The following is a 17,833-nucleotide window of genomic DNA, read 5'->3' as shown; positions in this document are numbered from 1 at the left end:
TGGTGAAACCAGGGTGTTTTTAGCAGCTCCTGTGCACTGAAGGGGTCAGAACCAGCCTCCCCGCAATGTGCCACTTTGGTATGTGGATTGTTTTGAGCTGGAGTCAATCAAGGCCCTAAAGACACAAGAAGAGCTTTTCGTCTCCCTCTGTAATTGCCTGAAACTGAGTCACTTTGTTATACATCTGAAAGTAATACAATGCTGTAAATCAACTATACTCCAATATAAAAAAAAAATTAAATTAAAAACTATCATAGAGAGAGGGTTTCCCAGGTAGCTCAGATGGTAAAGAATCCACCTGCAATGCGGGAGACCTGGGTTTGATCCCTGTTTTGGGAAGATTCCCTGGAGAAGGGAACGATATCATGGTATCAGGTCCCATCACTTCATGAAAAATAGATGGGGAAACAATGGAAACTGTGACAGACTTTATTTTCTTGGGCTCCAAAATCTCTGCAGATGGTGACTGTGGCTATGAAATTAAAAGACACTTGCTCCTTGGAAGAAAAGCTGTGATAAATCTAGACAGCATATCAAAAAGCAGAGACATTGCTTTGCCAACAAAGGTCTGTATAGTCAAAGCTATGGTTTTCCCAGTGGTCATGTATGGATGTGAGAGCTGGACCATAAAGAAGGCTAAGTGCCAAAGAATTGATGCTTTTGAGCTATGGTGTTGGAGAAGACTCTTGAGAGTCCCTTAGACTGCAAGGAGATCCAACCAGTGAATCCTAAAGGAAGTCAGTCCTGAGTATTCATTGGAAGGACTGATGCGGAAGCTCCAATACTTTGGCCACTTGATGCAAAAAACTGACTCATTTGAAAAGACCCTGATGCTGGGAATGATTGAAGGCAGGAGGAGAAGGGGACAACAGAGGATGAGATGGTTGGATGGCATCACTGACTCAATGGACATGAGTTTGAGCAAACTCTGGGGGTTGGTGATGGACAGGGAGGCCTGGCGTGCTGCAGTCCATGGGGTCACAAAGAGTCAGACACGACTGAGCAACTGACGAGCAGCAACAACAACATGATATTTGGAAAGGATAAACAACAAGTTCCTTCCGTATAGCACATATTCAATACCCCGTGGTAAACTGTAATGGAGAAGAGCATGATAAAGAACATGTACATGCATAACTGAGTCACACAGCTGCACATCTGTGACTAGCACAACATTGTAAAGCAATTATACTCCAGTATAAAATTAAAAATAATTATATATAGAGTGGATAGGACTTTCTGTACAGCACAGGGAACTATATTCAATACCCTGTGATAAACTGTAATGGAAAAGACTATGAGAAAGGGTATGTATATGCGTAACTGAGTCACTTTGCTATAAAGTGGAAATTAACACAACATTGTAAATCAACTATACTTCAATACAATTCTTAAAAATAAAGAATTTTGATAGAGGGTCTGTTTCAGGAAGAGAGCTGTCACCCAACACAACTATAAATGAATGGGCTTGGTGTAGGAGGCTGGGAGACCTCAGCTAAGCCTGTTTGTTCAAATTCCTCTCTGGGTCCCATTGTCTATTTGCGCCAAGACTCAGATTTGTTTACCAATCTTCTTGTAAATTATCTTCCTTCCCTTTGAAGCCCCAGACCCCTGCCTGCTTCTCCTTAGCTCAAGATGGCATGTAAGCTTCAGTGTCAATGTGAAGCTCTTGTATGTAGGAAATTCAATTTGTTTTTCCTCCTGCTAATCTCTCTTAGGTCAATTTAATTAATAGAACAGCCAAAGAACCTAGAAGGTTAGAGGAAAAATCTCTTCCTCCCCGACAGTGCCAAGAACTGCAGACAAGAAGACAGAGCCAGGAGCAGGAACCAGAAGCTTCTCCCCTTCTCTGAGTCCAGTTCTGTCACCTCCGGTCTCTGTGTGATCCCAGCCAAGATGCTGGCCCTATGTACCTTTCTGTTTCCCCGTGTCAGAACCCAAAGCTCTCCCAGTTTGTGATTCTGTGAACTCTTTAGGGAGACGCCCACATACCAAAAAAGAAGATGGGTAATTCCACTGTATTTCATGTAAAATCCAAGTAGCAAGCTTGTTAGGAAGAGGCAGAAGAAATCAGTGGAGGCTGCAGTGTTTGTAACTTGAGGGAAAGGCTGGAAGAACCAGGAGGGGTTGTCGTCAATGATACAGAATCTGCAGACAGTCCTGGGTTGAATCCCTACTCTGCCTCAGTGTTCATATCTGTAACATGGGGCTGCAGGGTGGCTAGTAGAGGTGATTGACGTCATGTGTGGGTACAAAAGTTAGGACAGTGACTTAGCAGTGTTCCTGCAGATCTGCTCTGCCTTTTGAGCTGTTAAACATAGTCACACACTCTCCGCTACTCTTCCCATTGAGAGGTAGAGACAAAGCCCCCTTTCCTTCAGTCTGGGCTGGCCTGAGCACCTTCATGGCTAACAGAATGATGTTCTGGGGCTCATGAGGCCAGGTCCTAAGGAGCCTTGCAGTTTCTGCCCTGGCTTTTGGAAAACTGGAACTTGAGCCATGAGCCATCATGCAAGAAGTCTGACTGTTCTGAAATTCTCATGCTAAGGCGACCCTAGGTGGAGACTCCAGAGAGATCCTGAGTTTGCATACAGAAGGATGCTAGGCAGTCCCAATGGTCCAGTCTCTAGCCATGGGGTCAAACCAAGGGAAGCCTCAGACATTGTGCAGAAGAGACAAGCTGTCCCCTCTGTTCCACCACCCCCCAGAGCCCTGAGAGATCATAAAAGACAGCTGTGGCTTTCAGGGGGTGTTACACATGCCGAGTGGCTGCACAAATACATTTATGTTGTTGACATTTAGTGAAGGTGAAGTGTGAGTCCTTTCCTTCTGGCTGTTCCCAGTTTGTCTCTTTCATTCCCAAACTTGTATCAGCAGTTCTGTTTGAATTATGCTTGGCTCTGAACACTTATCTCCCTTTTCTAGTTTCAGTGCAAATAGCTACACTGAAATCACAAGGAGGACATAAAATAGAGTGTGTATATATATGTGTGTGTATATATATATGTACATATATATATATATATATCAGTAGCAGTGTGTGAAGGAAGAGCCTGACCGGAACGAATTGAATAGAAATTTGATTCCTGTGAGAATCAGTCAAATATCTCATTCATTGAATTAGATCATTTTCATAAAACTAAGGGGTCCACTGGGACACAGCTTTCGTTGTAATTCAGAATGCTGGGCATGGATCAGCTGACTTCTTTATTTGGAGCATCTAATCCAGTACTGTATTTGTTCCTTCAAATGAGAGAGAATTCCAGGCATGTCTCTCTCAAAATCTTGAGTTGGATAAAGGACAGAATCGGGGTGGGATCCTTGCCACAGAAACGCTTCTTGCATTTTGGTAATCACACATGGTGGGAAAGAGTAAACACACTTTCTCTGGAGGAGATGCAGTATTTTTCACTGGAATACAGTCGATTGGTCCTGTGTCTTGCATAGTCTGATGAGTTTCTGACTTTCTGATAAAATTTATAGACTCTCTTTCAAGAGATGCACGTATACACACAGAAACAATATGCTACTTACGCTTATGGAAAGAGGGGGAATGTCCCAGTCCTAAGAAGTCTATTTTTATGTTGAGAATCCTTGACCTAAAGAAGGATCTTGTATTTTGATAATACCTCTTCCTGCACAGACTAGCCTTCAAATATATCGTTATACTTGTTGTTTGTTTGATTTGTCTGCTTAGGTTATATGGTATAGAATAACTCATCCTCCTCCCCAAGCTGTCAGAGGTTTCAGTATGGAGTTGAAGTTGTTGCTGAGACTTTGATAAGCTTTTATACAGTTAGATGCATGTGTGCATGCTCAGTCATGTCCGACTCTTTGCGACCCCATGGACTGTCGCCCTCCAGGCTCCTCTGTCCATGGGATTCTCCAGGTAAGAACACTGGAGTGGCTTGCCATGTCCTCCTCCAGGGGATCTTCCCGACCCAGGGATTGAGCCTGCATCTCATGCATTGGCACAAGCACCACCTAGGAAGCCCATATAGGTAGATAATCAAGTAATTAGACTGAATCCTTGCCTTCTTATTTGTTGTCTTTCTCTTGGAGGCTTCTTGATTTTGCTCCATTTATTAGAACCACACTCAACACTTATGAAAGCATCTGCTTAGGAGCAGAACTCATCTTTATCCTGAGATGAGCTAAGCGAACTTCCCTCCAGCGACACTGATTGCAGAATGCAACGCATAATTAAGTGTTTACGGAAAAAGCCGGCAAACAGGGCCGGTGGGAATATGTCAGAGCAGCTCTTGTCTCCATAGCAACACCCGATAAGCCTTGCAGAAAAATGAACGCATTCGCAGGATCACTGATGCAAAATGATAAAGCCGAAACTAACAAGCACACAAAATCAACTCCATCGTTATGTTCGGGGTGTTAAATATTTAATACCTTAGCTTTCCACATCAGCATTCAATAATCCTAATTCATTTTTGGTTGTTTCTAAGTTGCTTAAGTGGAGAACAACTGACATCTGTTGATTACACACACTTCATGACTGCAAGTCTCTATGTTATTTGCACAGGATGGTAGAATACATTTTACAAGCAATTAGGAAAATGCAGTGTCATAAATTATACTAGCCTTGATGCCAGACAACATTCTCCCCTTGACAAACAAGTATTTATCCTTCTCTGAAATGGAAGAACATTCCAAACCACTTGGGGCAACGATCTTTCCTCTTTTAACAAGTGTGTTCTGGAATTTCAGTGGCCTTGGGAGAAGGTGAGTGGGCTTTGAGGAGCTTCTGGTTGTCTGAGATGTGTATTCATTGTGGGTTCTTCTCCCCAGTGTCTGGAGGGCCATGCCCTTATCTCAGATGCTTGAGTGTAGGTGGGGCCACTATCTGCTATCTTTCTCTCCATTGCTTGATCTCATGGGGTTAGCCAGGAAGCAGCAGGTCTGGGGTGGCCCCATCCTCCACAAGTTCGTGTATTTTGCTGTCTCAGTGACACTGACATCCATCACATGTAATCAGAATCTACATGTAAAAAAAATTAGCTTAGTGGCAATCGGTGAATGCAAACAGAGGACCAGTGTAAAAGAAACTCTGCAGACGAAATGGAGATGAGACCTGGGAAAGCACTTACCTTGATCTTCTCACCTCTATGTTTGGGAGCTTTATGTCACCAGTTAGGTATTAATAGGGCTTTCCCGGTAGCTCAGATGGTAAAGAATCCACCTGCAATGCAGGAGACCTGGGTTTGATCCCTGGGTCAGGAAGATCCCCTGGAGGAGGGCATGGCAGCCCATTCCAGTATTCTTACCTGGAAAATCCCATGTGTAGAGGAGCCTTGTGGAGTACAGTCCATGGGGTCACAAAGACTCAGACATGACTGAGCGACTAAACACAGCCCAGTGTAGCATGTTCATATAGACATTGTAGAATAGTAACACCTATTACCTTTGAGTGACTGTGAGTTGTCATACACTTTACTGGGAAGTTTTACATTTATTATATGCAGTTATCACAGTGACTCAGCCAAGTAGTTAAAACAATTTTTTTAATTGAGGAGTAGTTGATTTACAATGTTGTGTTAATTTCTGGTATATAGCAAAATGATTCAGCTACACATATAAATGTACATATATATTCTTTTTCATATTCTTCTCCATTACAGTTTATTACAATATATTGAATACAGTGCCCTGTGCTCTACGGTAGGAGCTTGTTGTTGATCGATTTTATATGTAGTAATTTGTATCTGCCAATCCCGAACTCCTAATCTATCCCTCCCCTGTCCCCTCCTTTCCCCTTCAGTGACCATAAGTTTGTTTTCTATGTCTGTGAGCCTGTTTCTGTTTTGTAAATTCCACGTATGAGTGATATCATGTGATATTTCTCTTTCTCTGTCTGACTTCCTTCACTTAGTATGATAATCTCTACGTCCATCCATGATGTTGCAAATGGCATTATTTCATTCATTCTTATGTCAGCCAAGTATTTGATCTTCATTTCCATACAAGGAAAACTGGGGTTCAGAAAAACAAAAAGGTTTGTCCAAGACTAACAAGTAATGGGGCTTCCCGGATGACTCAGCGGATAAAGAATCTGCCTGAACTGCAGGAGACACAGGTTTGGTCCCTGGGTTGGGAAGATCCGCTGAAGGAGGAAATGGCAATCCATTCCAGTATTTTTGCCTGGAAAATCCCATGGACAGGGTCGCAAGGAGTCAGACACGACTGAGGAGCTAAACAGAGACAGCAAGTGATAGGCGAGGACTCCAATCAAATTTTCCCTCCAAAGATGGTGTCTCCCTGTAAATGTGCATGCATTTGATTAGGGTTCCATAGCCTCACAGGCTGCTTGATGCCTGTTTCTGGGCCAGCAGCCCCAAGCAGCCTAGCAACCCTGATGTTTTCAAATTGGGTGATGAGTGGTGAAAGCGTTGCCACAGCGATGGTTTGCTCTCTCGAGGATTCCAAAGAGCTTGCAGGTGGTGTTTGTTCTTTCCTCTGAGAGATTGAAGAGGTGGGTGGTGTTGGGTGAAACCACTGGAGCCCAGCCGAAGCTCTTGATGATGGCTGTTGTGCCTCCCTTCCAGAGGAACCTCCACATGTTACCCAACGCAAGTTCGTGTGCCCCACGCACAGTAAGGCCCAAACAAGCTGACTCTGGAGCAGAGAGAGGTTTACTGCAGAGCTGAGCAAGGAAAAAGGGTGTCTTGTGTTCAAAACACCCTGAACTCCCTGAAAGGTTTCAGCAGAACATTTTTGGAGGTCAGCTGAGGGAGGGGCCTCTCAGGTCACATGATCAGCTCATACACAGTTTTCTGATTGGTTGATGTGATCCATCCTTAGGTATCAGAAGGTCTGATCATTAAGTAGTTAATTTCCTCCATTTGTTGGTGGTGGTTTTTAGTATCTGAAAAACTCAGGAAATATGCATCAGATCTTATTATCAGGGGACATCAAAGAGAAGCTACAGCAGAGGATATAGGGGCGGGGTCGGTCCCAAGACCTGCTCAGTTACACTTGGAACTGAGTCCTGAAATTAAAGGGATCCACTGAGATATGAATAAAGTGGAGATGTGTGTATAGGTGTGTGTGTGTGTGCACGCACACACACAGTATAAATATTCATTGTTGTTCATTATCTTTGCCTTTAGGATCTTGTATTTCAGTCTCTCAACTGATGACTATAATTGGAGATTGGTTGATGAGATTGTTATATGATGTAGAACAACCTCTATGGGGGTGTGACCTGACACCCTCACTTTCTAGGATGGCCTATAACAAGGAATCACCCTGTTTACTCATATTCATAACGATTTTAATACATATTCAATAAATGTTAAAATGGTGACATCACAAAGTAATAACTGAGGGATTGATGTGGATTATTTCCTTTAATCCTCACAGCGGTGCGTTTAGATAAAGAAACCGAGGCTTAGTGGAACCAAGTAACTTGACTGAGGCCACAAAGCTGATGAGAGAGGGAACAGACAGGCTTTCTCTAGAGCTCACAGTTTTTCTTAGACCCTGGGGCTAAGTCGATGCTAGGTTTAGTTCCTATTTCTTTTGGAAGAAAATCAGAAATTGCCTAGACAGAGATTCAAGTCTTCCCTTACCTGCATTTGTAACATATTTCCGTTAAGTGAGATTAAGACTGTGATGATATACTTAACAGGTAGTTTTGTTCTGTGTTCATTGATTCATGCACCGATCCATAGATATTGTTGAGTACATACAATGAGACAATGTCTGAGCTGAGTACTGAGTGGACAAAGGTGAGCAAAATATAGCTCCTTGAGAGAGACTGGAAAATTATACAGGAACAAAAGGCATGCATGGGGTATTATAAGAACCATGAGAAAAAGCACTTCTCCTAAATTTGGGGGTCCGAGTGGAGTTCACCGTTGTAGCCTGCAGCCAAGAAGAGGTGCCAGAAAGCTGTTGCAGATAATCAGGAAGTGTGCAAGGGTGAGGGTGATCATTTAAATATATAATTTCTGGATTCTTTACTAAGAGGCCTAATATTCTTTCAACTCCTCCTATTGCTCCCATGGAGCAATAACGAAGTCTGAAGCATCTTAGAGCCAGAAAGCCTTCAATGGATAACAGAGAATTGAAGTTCTCGACATTGTGGAGTTAATTCCACTGCTCAGAAAACTCACACTCCCATTAATGTGTTGATTTAAAAATGAACAAGGTGGGAATGGAAAATTGTACCACTGTTTTTTTTTAAGATTGTTTTGATGTGGGCCATTTTTAAAGTCTTTATTGAATTTGTTACAATATTGCTTCTCCTTTATGTTTTGACTTTTTGGCTGCAAGGCATATGGAATCTTAGCTTGCCCATTGGGGATTGAAACTGTATCCCTTGCATTGGAAGGCGATGTGTTAATCACTGAATTGCCAGGGAAATCCCAGTATAGCTGTTTTGGAAAACAGTTTGGCACATATACTTTCAAAAGTTACATATAAGAGGAAAGTGAAACAAATAAGGTGAAAGAAGGAAGTTAAATACACATTTGCTATATAACCCAGCCATTCCGCTCCTAGGTTTCTTCTGAGAAAAATGAAAATGTACGTTGCCACAAAGACTTGTGCATGAATGGTCATAGTAGCCTTATTCATGCATAAGGTCAGAAAGTGAAACAACCTAAATGTCCATCAAACGGGAAATTAATAAACAACACATTATATATACAATGGGACAATATTCGACAAGAAAAAGGAACAAAATTCTGTTACACGCTACAACATGGATGAACCGCAGACACAGGCTAAGTGAAAGAAGCCAGATGCAAGCATGTTTGTCTGGTTCCGTGTGTATGAAATGTCCAGAAAGGCAGACCTTTGGAGACAAAAAGGAGAGTAAGGTTTTCCTAGGGCTGGAAGTAAAAATGAGGAATAACTGCTAACTGGGGTAAGGGGTCTCTTTGGGGTAATGGAAATGTTCTAAAAACCGAACTGTGGTGATAGTTGCAAAATTTTGAAAATTTGTTAAAATTAATTGAATTGTCTGCTCAAAAATGTATTTTATGGTGTATAAATATACTTTTAGAAAACTTTGAAAAAATGACCAAATGTCCTACTAAAATTTCTGTTTGAGTTAGTTGGAGTGTCTGAAATGTCGTAAACATTAACAACTGTAGCAGCCATCCTGGCTATTTACTCTTTTAAACATAGCCTTCAAATCTGTTTTATACTTTGTCCTTAGAAAAGAACACAAGACTTTAAAGATGGCTCAGGGAATTAGTAAATCATGGAAGCTAAACCTTTTCACCATGTTAGTAAAAATGACAAGATTTATGATTTACAGATGTTTTCCAGCAGATCTGAACTTCTTGCCAGCATTTCAGATTCTGTAGGACTTTTTGGGTTTGTGATGGAGTGATTAGTGCTGGCAGTCATTTTCCGTAATTGTGTAGTATCTAAGGGAGGCCCTGGAAGTAAATGCAATTCCTCAACCAAGAGCCATGAATTAGCCAACACAGGACTATGTTACTTTGGGCAGACTCCTTGGACTGCAAGGAGGTCCAACCAGTCAATCCTAATGGAAAGCAACCCTGAATATTCATTGGAAGGACTCATGCTGAAGCTGAAGCTCCAATACTTTGACCACCCAATGCAAAGAGCTGACTCATTGGAAAAGACCCTGATGCTGGGAAAGATTGAGGGCAGGAGGAGAAGGGGGTGCAGAGAATGAGACAGTTAGATAGCATCACTGACTCACTGGACATTTGAGCAAATTCTGGGAGTTGGTGAAGGACAGTGATGCATTGCATGCTGCAGTTCATGGGGTCACAATGAGTCACATGACTTAGCAATTGAACAACAACCACAACAAAATGTATAAAATTAACATTTCACATTTTTTTTCATATCTCTTTTGCAAAGCCCCGGAGCCAAAGTCTTGGGAAACATTTAAAGAAATCTAGTTTTCTTGAATTCCAGTTCTTCTTATTAAGCCAACTTTTCTTGGATAAGGACTGAAAAGTCAGTGGAGCAATTTAACTCTAGGAGGGGAATTGATAGGATTAGCACAACTCATTCTCAAGAATCAGGTGGGTGTCACCTGAAATTGACTTGAAATTTCACCTCCTGGGTCCCCTGTTCTGTGCTTCCCTAGGGCAAGGAGATCCAACCAGTCCATCCTAAAGAAAATCAACCCTGAATATTCATTGGAAGGACTGATGTTGAAGCTGAAGCTCCAATACTTTAGCCACCTGATGCAAAGAACTGACTCCTTAGAAAAGACCCTGATGCTGGGAAAGACTGAAGGTGGGAGGAGAAGGGGACGACAGAGGATGAGATAGTTGGATGGCATCACTGACCCAGTGGACATGAGTGTGAGTAAACTCTGGGAGTTGGTGATGAACAGGGAAGCCTGGTGTGCTGCAGTCCATGGGGTCGTGAAGAGTCAGACACGACTGAACTGAACTGAACTGAGGGCTTAGGAACAAATAGGCACTGGTCTCCAGCAGGCTTGGCTTTAGTTCTGGATCTATTACTTCTTACTTTTGTTGACTGAAGAAAAATGCACAACCTAAAAGTTGAGAATTGTGTTTTATTTGGAGGACTTCCTGAGGACCCTGGCCTGGAAGACAGCCTCTGTGATGGCTCTGAGAGGCTGCTCTGAAGGTATAAGGGAGGAGCCAGGATATATGAGTTTTTGCAACAAAGACCAGGTAGTCAGATCATCCAAGGATCACTGTTAATTAAAGAAAACAAGACATCTCAAGTTGATGAATTTAGTGCTTTTCTACGTATGAGGTGGGGCAAGAGTCTGGACTCACTGACATGATTCCGTGGATACCCACCTCAGCTATCCGAGACCAGGCTCCTGGTTTTGCTCTCCTGAATCCCCACAGGTGCACAGGCCTGCGTGGCTGCATTGGCCGACGGTCTGATGGCCACAGCATCCTTTGTTCACCGATGTGATGACAGATAATGTTACCAATGTGACTCTAAGTAAGTAACCGAATCTTCTTAATCCTCAGTTTTTAGAAAATCAGTAAAATGGAAATAATAACTGTATCTGTTACAGAGGGTTGGGGCAAAGGCTTGCAGAAATAACTTACATATAGTGATAAGTAAAAGTCGCTCAGTCGTGTCCGACTCTTTGTGACCCCATGGACTATACAGTCCATGGAATTCTCCAGGCCAGGATCCTGGAGTGGGTAGCCTTTCCCTTCTCCAGGGGATCTTCCCAACCCAGGGATTGAACCCATGTCTCCTGTGTTGCAGGCAGATTCTTTACCAGCTGAGCCACAAGGGGAACCCCTGACTCAAATTAGATGCCTCAAAACATGGTTTATTTGTAATAGTAGTTGCTGTATCTTATAGACCCTTACATCAGAAGTAGGACCATTGTTCTATTATTATCAATTGAAAATATCTAGAAGGTGTTTGAATGTGAGCATTTTGAATAGAGAAATTGTTGTTATTATTGGTGTTCTGTGTCCTTAGCATAAAGCACAGTGCCAGGCACATTCTACTTGGTTCAAAAATATTTCTCTAGTAATTGAGCTGAATAGTTCCTTATTTTATTTTTTATTTATTTTAAAATCTATTTTGGAGCATAATTGGTTTACTCTGTTGTGTTGGTTTAGGTGTATAGCAAGATGAATTTGTTATACATATACATATATCCACTCTTTTTTAGATCCTTTTCCCATATAGGTTATTACAAAATCCTGAGTGTAGTTCCTTATGCTATACAGCAGGTCCTTATTAGTTATCTATTTTATATGTAGAAGTGTGTACATGTCGATCCTGATCTCCCAATTTATCTCTCCTTCCTTTCCACCCCTGTTAACCACAGAAGTGTTTCCTACATCTATTGCTTGATTTCTGTTTTGTAAATAAGTTCATTTGTGCCGTCTTTTTTAGACTCCACATATAAGCAATATCCTATGATATCTTCCCTTCTCTGTCTCACTTCACTTGTATGATAACCTCTAGGCTATCATAGAGGCAGATGGCATGCTTTCACTCCCCTTTATGACTGAGCGGTCTTCCACTGTATGTATGCACCACATCGTTACCCATGCCTCTGTTGGTGGGCGTTTAGGCTGCTCCCTGTTCTGGCTATTGTAGCTGGTGCTGCAGGGAGCTCTGGGCGGCATGTGCCTTTTGGAATCACGGTTTTCTCCATATGCGTGCTCCGCGGTGGAGTTACTGGGTCACATGGCAGCTCTGTTTAGTTTTGCAGGGACCTCCACACCACTCTCCGCAGTGGCGGCACCTGTTCGCAGTCCCACCAAAAGCACGGGAGGGCTCCGTTTTCTCTGCACCCTCCCTGGTGTTTACTCTGTGTAGGTATTTTGGTGATGGCCATTCGGTTCAGTGGGAGTGGTGCCTCATTTTATAGGTGAGGGAAGCAAGCTCAGAGATAGTGAATGGTTTTTCCACATTGCATAGATGTTCAGGGCAGCGCGACAATGGAACTTAGTACTCCTGGCCATTCATCTGGTGCAACTGGCCCGTTTATCAACAGAGAGTGCGGTAGTGCTGGGAAAAGTGAAGGCGGGACATTCACAGAACCTTGACTGGTTGAAGCCCTGGGGGGTCGGGGGGTAGGACTCATGTTGATTGTCTGACTCATGGTCTCTGTGGCACTTTTTACCCACTCCCCCAAACCCCACTTTGCACTGTACCTACCCACCAAAACCTCAACCAAAGGTCAGGGTGGAAATTGTCTTTACCCTCAGCCTTCTGAGTCTGTGTGGAAAATCATGTGACTGGACAGGATGCCATAATTGCAGAATTATGGATCCCAGTGCTAAATAAATTTCCAGTGACATAGTAGTCACTTTGTTGAGCGAAGATGTGAGTAAGAGAATGAATGAGCTAATTTTGGTAATTAGTAAATTACCAGATTTACTAATTTGGTAATGCTGAAAAAGCTGAAGCTGAGAGGTTTGATGAAGACCTACAAGAACTTCTAGAACTAACACCCAAAAAAGATGTCCTTTTCATTAAAGGGGACTTGTATGCAAAAGTAGAAAGTCAACAAATACCTGGAGTAACGGGCAAATTTGGCCTTGGAGTACAGAATGAAGCAGGGCAGAGGCTAATAGAGTTCTGCCAAGAGAATGAACTGGTCATAGCAAACACTCTCTTCCAACAACACAAGAGAAGACTCTACACATGGACATCACCAGATGGTCAACACTAAAATCAGACTGATTATATTCTTTGCAGCCAAAGATGGAGAAGTTCTATGCAGTCAGCAAAAACCAGACCAGGAGCTGATGGTAGCTCAGATCATGAACTCCTTATTGCCAAATTCAGACTTAAATTGAAGAAAGTAGGGAAAACCACTAGACTATTCAGGTATGACCTAAGTCAAATCCCTTAGGATTATACAGTGGAAGTGAGAAATAGATTCAAGGGATTAGATCTGATAGACAGACAGCCTGAAGAACTATGGATGGAGGTTTGTAACATTGTACACAAGGCAGTGATCAAGACCATCCCCGAGAAAAAGAAATGCAAAAAGGCAAAATGGTTGTCTGAGGAGGCCTTACAAATAGCTGAGAAAAGAAGAGAAGCAAAAGGCAAAGGAGAAAAGGAAAGATATACCCATTTGAATGCAGAGTTCCTAAGAATAGCAAGGAGAGATAAGAAAGCCTTCCTCAGTGATCAATGCAAAGAAATAGAGGAAAACAATAGAATGGGAAAGACTAGAGATCTCTTTAAGAAAATTAGAGATACCAAGGGAACATTTCATGCAAAGATGGGCTCAATAAAGGACAGAAGTGGTATGGACCTAACAGAAGCAGAAGATATTAAGAAGAGGTGGCAAGAATACACAGAACTATATAAAAAAGATCTTCATGACCCAGATAATCATGATGCTGTGATCACTTACCTAGAGCCAGGCATCCTGGAATGTGAAGTCAAGTGGGCCTTAGGAACTACCAACTACCAACAAAGCTAGTGGAGGTGATGGAATTCCAGTTGAGCTATTTCAAATCCTGAAAGATGATGCTGTGAAAGTGCTGCACTCAATATGCCAGCAAACTTGGGAAACTCAGCAGTGGCCACAGGACTGGAAAAGGTCAGTTTTCATTCCAATCCCAAGGAAGGCGATGCCAAAGAATGCTCGAACTACCGCACAATTGCGCTCATCTCACACGTTAGCAAAGTAATGCTCAAAATTCTCCCAAGCCAAGCTTCAGCAGTATGTGAACTGTGAACTTCCAGATGTTCAAGCTGGGTTTAGAAAAGGCAGAGGAATCAGAGATCAAATTGCCAGCATCTGCTGGATCATCGAAAAAGCAGGCGTTCCAGAAAAACATCTACTTCTGCTTTATTGACTACACCATAGCCTTTGACTGTGTGGATCACAACAAAGCTTGGAAAATTCTTCAAGAGATGGGAATACCAGATCACCTGACCTGTCTCCTGAGAAATCTGTATGCAGGTCAAGAAGCAACAGATAGAACTAGATGTGGAACAACAGATTGTTTCCAAATTGGGAAAGGAATATGTCAAGGCTGTATATTGTCACCCTGCTTATTTAACTTATATTCAGAGTACATCCTGAGAAATGCTGGACTGGATGAAGCACAAGCTGGAATCAAGATTGCCGGGAGAAATATCAATAACCTCAGATATGCAGATGACACCACCCTAATGGCAGAAAGTGAAGAAGAACTAAAGAGCCTCTTGATGAAAGTGAAAGAGGAGAGTGGAAAAGTTGAGTTAAAACTCAACATTCAGAAAACTAAGATCATGGCATCGGTCCCATCACTTCATGGCAAATAGATGGGGAAATAGTGGAAACAATGACAAGACTTTATTTTTTTGGGCTCCATAATCACTGCAGATTGTGACTGCAGCCATGAAATTAAAATACACTTCCTCCTTTGAAGGAAAGTTATGACCAACCTAAACAGCATATTAAAAAGCAGAGACATTACTTTGCCAACAAAGGTCCGGCTTTTCCAGTAGTCATAGCTATGGCTTTTCCAGTAGTCATGTATGAATGTGAGAGTTGGACTATAAAGAAAGCTGAGCACCAAAGAACTGATGCTTTTGAACTGTGGTGTTGGAGAAGACTCTTAAGAGTCACTTGAAAAAAAAAAAAAAAGTCACTTGGACTGCAAGGACATCCAACCAGTGCATCCTAAATGAAATCAGTCCTGAACATTTATTGGAAGGACTGATGTTGAAGCTGAAACTCCAGTACTTTGGCCACCTGATGAGAAGAGCTGACTCATTTGAAAAGACCCTGATGCTGGGAAAGATTGAAGGCAGGAGGAGAAGGGGACGACAGAGGATGAGATGGTTGGATGGCATCACCGACATGAGTTTGAGTAAAGTCAGGGAGATGGTGAAGGACAGGGAAGACTAGCGTGCTGCAGTCCCTGGGGTCACAGAGAGTGGGACACGACTGAGTGACTGAAGTGTACTGAACCGAAGGACTCATAGTTGTCTCTGGTCAGTTTCTCTCCCAGCCCCCTCCCTAAAGGCACGAAGGAGAGCAGCTGTGAGCCCATTCTCTGCAGTTTAGATGCACCTCCATCCACATGCTCTTCAACAGTTATCTCTCTTGTGGCTTTGGAACCTTCCCTGGAAAATGTGGTGGGTGGGAGATTAAAACATTTTGCACATTGCCTGGCACATCTGTGAATGTTTGTTGTTGTTTAGTTGCTAAGTTGTGTCAGACTATTTTGTGACTCCATACACTATAGCCCACTATATAGGGCTATATAGTTCACGGGATTTCCTAGACAAGAATACTGGAGTGAGTTGCCATTTCCTTCTCCAGGGGATTTTTCCTGACCCAGGGATTGAACCCGAGCCTCCTGTGTCTCCTGTATTGGTGACATTCTTTGTGCCACTGGAAAGGCTTTCAATGAATATTCAGTTCAGTTCAGTTCAGTTGCTCAGTTGTGTCTGACTCTTTGTGACCCCATGGACTGCAGCACGCCAGGCTTCCCTGTCCATCACCAACTCCCGGAGCTTGCTCAGACTCAAGGCCATCGAGTAGGTGACTGCCTGCAATGCAGGAGACCTGGGTTCAGTCCCTGGGTTGGGAAGAGCCCCTGGAGAAGGGAAAGGCTACCCAGTCCAGTGTTCTGGCCTGGAGAAGTCCATGGACTGTATAGTCCATGGAGTCGCAAAGAGTTGGACATGACTGATCAACTTTCACTTCAATGAATATTAGCCTATTATCATTTCTACTGGTACAACCACCCCAACCGCTGAGTCAAACTTGGGAAGACAATCCTGCCCTCTGCTGGATGGAGAAACTTGGAGCCATCTGGGTAAAACAGCTCATGTTCAACTCCTACTCTCAGGTTAAAAACTGAGGACACACATACTTCAGTTTGCGTTTAGCAAGGTCACAACTTCAAGAGCGTTACTTCAGGTCAGGTCAGAATACACTATTAGAAATTTACAGGAGAAATAAAAACTGGGGTCATCTGAGAGAACGCCTTCCCCACACTGCTGGGGAAATTGAGACCTTGTAGTATAAATGTGGACAGTGAGCTTTTCTTTTCCTAAGGCAAGGGGTTGACTTAAGTGGCTGAGGCCTCCACTTCAAAGCTAGCTCAGTCACTCATGGGGCCAGACTGAAAAACCAGGCCTCCACCCCAGGCTTCTTTGTTTCAGAAGTCGTGATTGATTTCAGTAACTGACCATTTCGGCCGCTTCCCATGCTTTAAATTCCCCAATAAAGAAGAGCCTGCAAAGCCGCAGGCCCTGCCCTGGACCGAGTCCTAGCAGACCCCAGTTCTGGCTCATCCTCTCTGCCTCTCTCTCCTCTTCTCCCCCTCCTCTCCCCCCACGTGACTTCGCTGTGTGGCCTCAGGCGTGCCATGTAATTTCCAGGCCCCGTAAGTAATAAGTCGTTTTCACTTCAGAGTTTCCTGATGGTTATTGCTGAGGGGGTCTTGCAATGATAGTAAGAACCACAAGGGCCGGTCCAGCCGTGACGCTGGGTGTCAGTGGCCTGCGCAGGGCGAAGTGACTCCCGGATTGACTCTGGCGACCAGGCGAGCGCCTCCCGGCGTGGAGCGTTTCTCTTGCTGTCGTCTCTAAGGACCCAGGCTACGGTTTGCGGTTTGCGCTGGGCTTCAAATCTCCCTGACGCCGGTAGGCCTGGCCCGACTCCCCCTGTTTATCCCTAACCGGAGAGGATCCCCGGGTGCGTTGTGCACGCCTGCCCTCTGCTGGACGCAAGGGGAAGTCCGCCTGGCAAGCCAGACGTCACGCTGAGAGCCGCTCCGAGAGGCGCTTCGGGAGGCGTGTAGGCGGGGTTCCCGGGGATCTAATCTCGGGTTGCAGAGTGTAGTGCTTTTATCACAGGATCTGGGTGAAAAACGAAAACCTAATGAAGGAGCCGGGGCTGAGCATGGGAGCGTTAGTGTTTCCTTAGAGAGTAATACACTGCGAATGCTGTTAGTTCAGCCACCTCACCACTGTTCTGCTAGGTCTCAAACGCCCAGCACATCCGTAAGAAGTGTTTTGCAGGTCCTAACCTCTGGCCCACCAAGCAACCCTCTCCTTTTTGTTTTAGAATGAGTACCTGCAACGTGGTTCATTGATTTGTAATTTCTTAGTCTTCTAGAACGTGTTTGTCAGCTCAGCCCAAGGAATCCATGGGAACTGAAAATGTGAGTTGAGTTTAATACGGTCAGTGTTGAGCCTATCATTTCCTTAAAAGTGAGACTCTGTGAGCTTAATTGGATTATTTGCTGTCAGTGCGAAATGCCTGCTTTTGTGAACTAGAGTTTGATGTTGGGTCTGGCACTGATTGGCTGTGAGGATTGGGCAGGTTGTTTATAAGTCAAAGCATTTGTTTTTCCATCTGTAAAATGGAGATGTAAATATTATGAAATAGTAACTATTCCAT

This window comes from Cervus elaphus, chromosome 4 (assembly GCF_910594005.1).
Source record: "Cervus elaphus chromosome 4, mCerEla1.1, whole genome shotgun sequence".
NCBI lineage: Eukaryota > Metazoa > Chordata > Mammalia > Artiodactyla > Cervidae > Cervus > Cervus elaphus.
The sequence above is the reverse complement of the archived record's forward strand: the minus strand, read 5'-3'. Positions refer to the sequence as shown.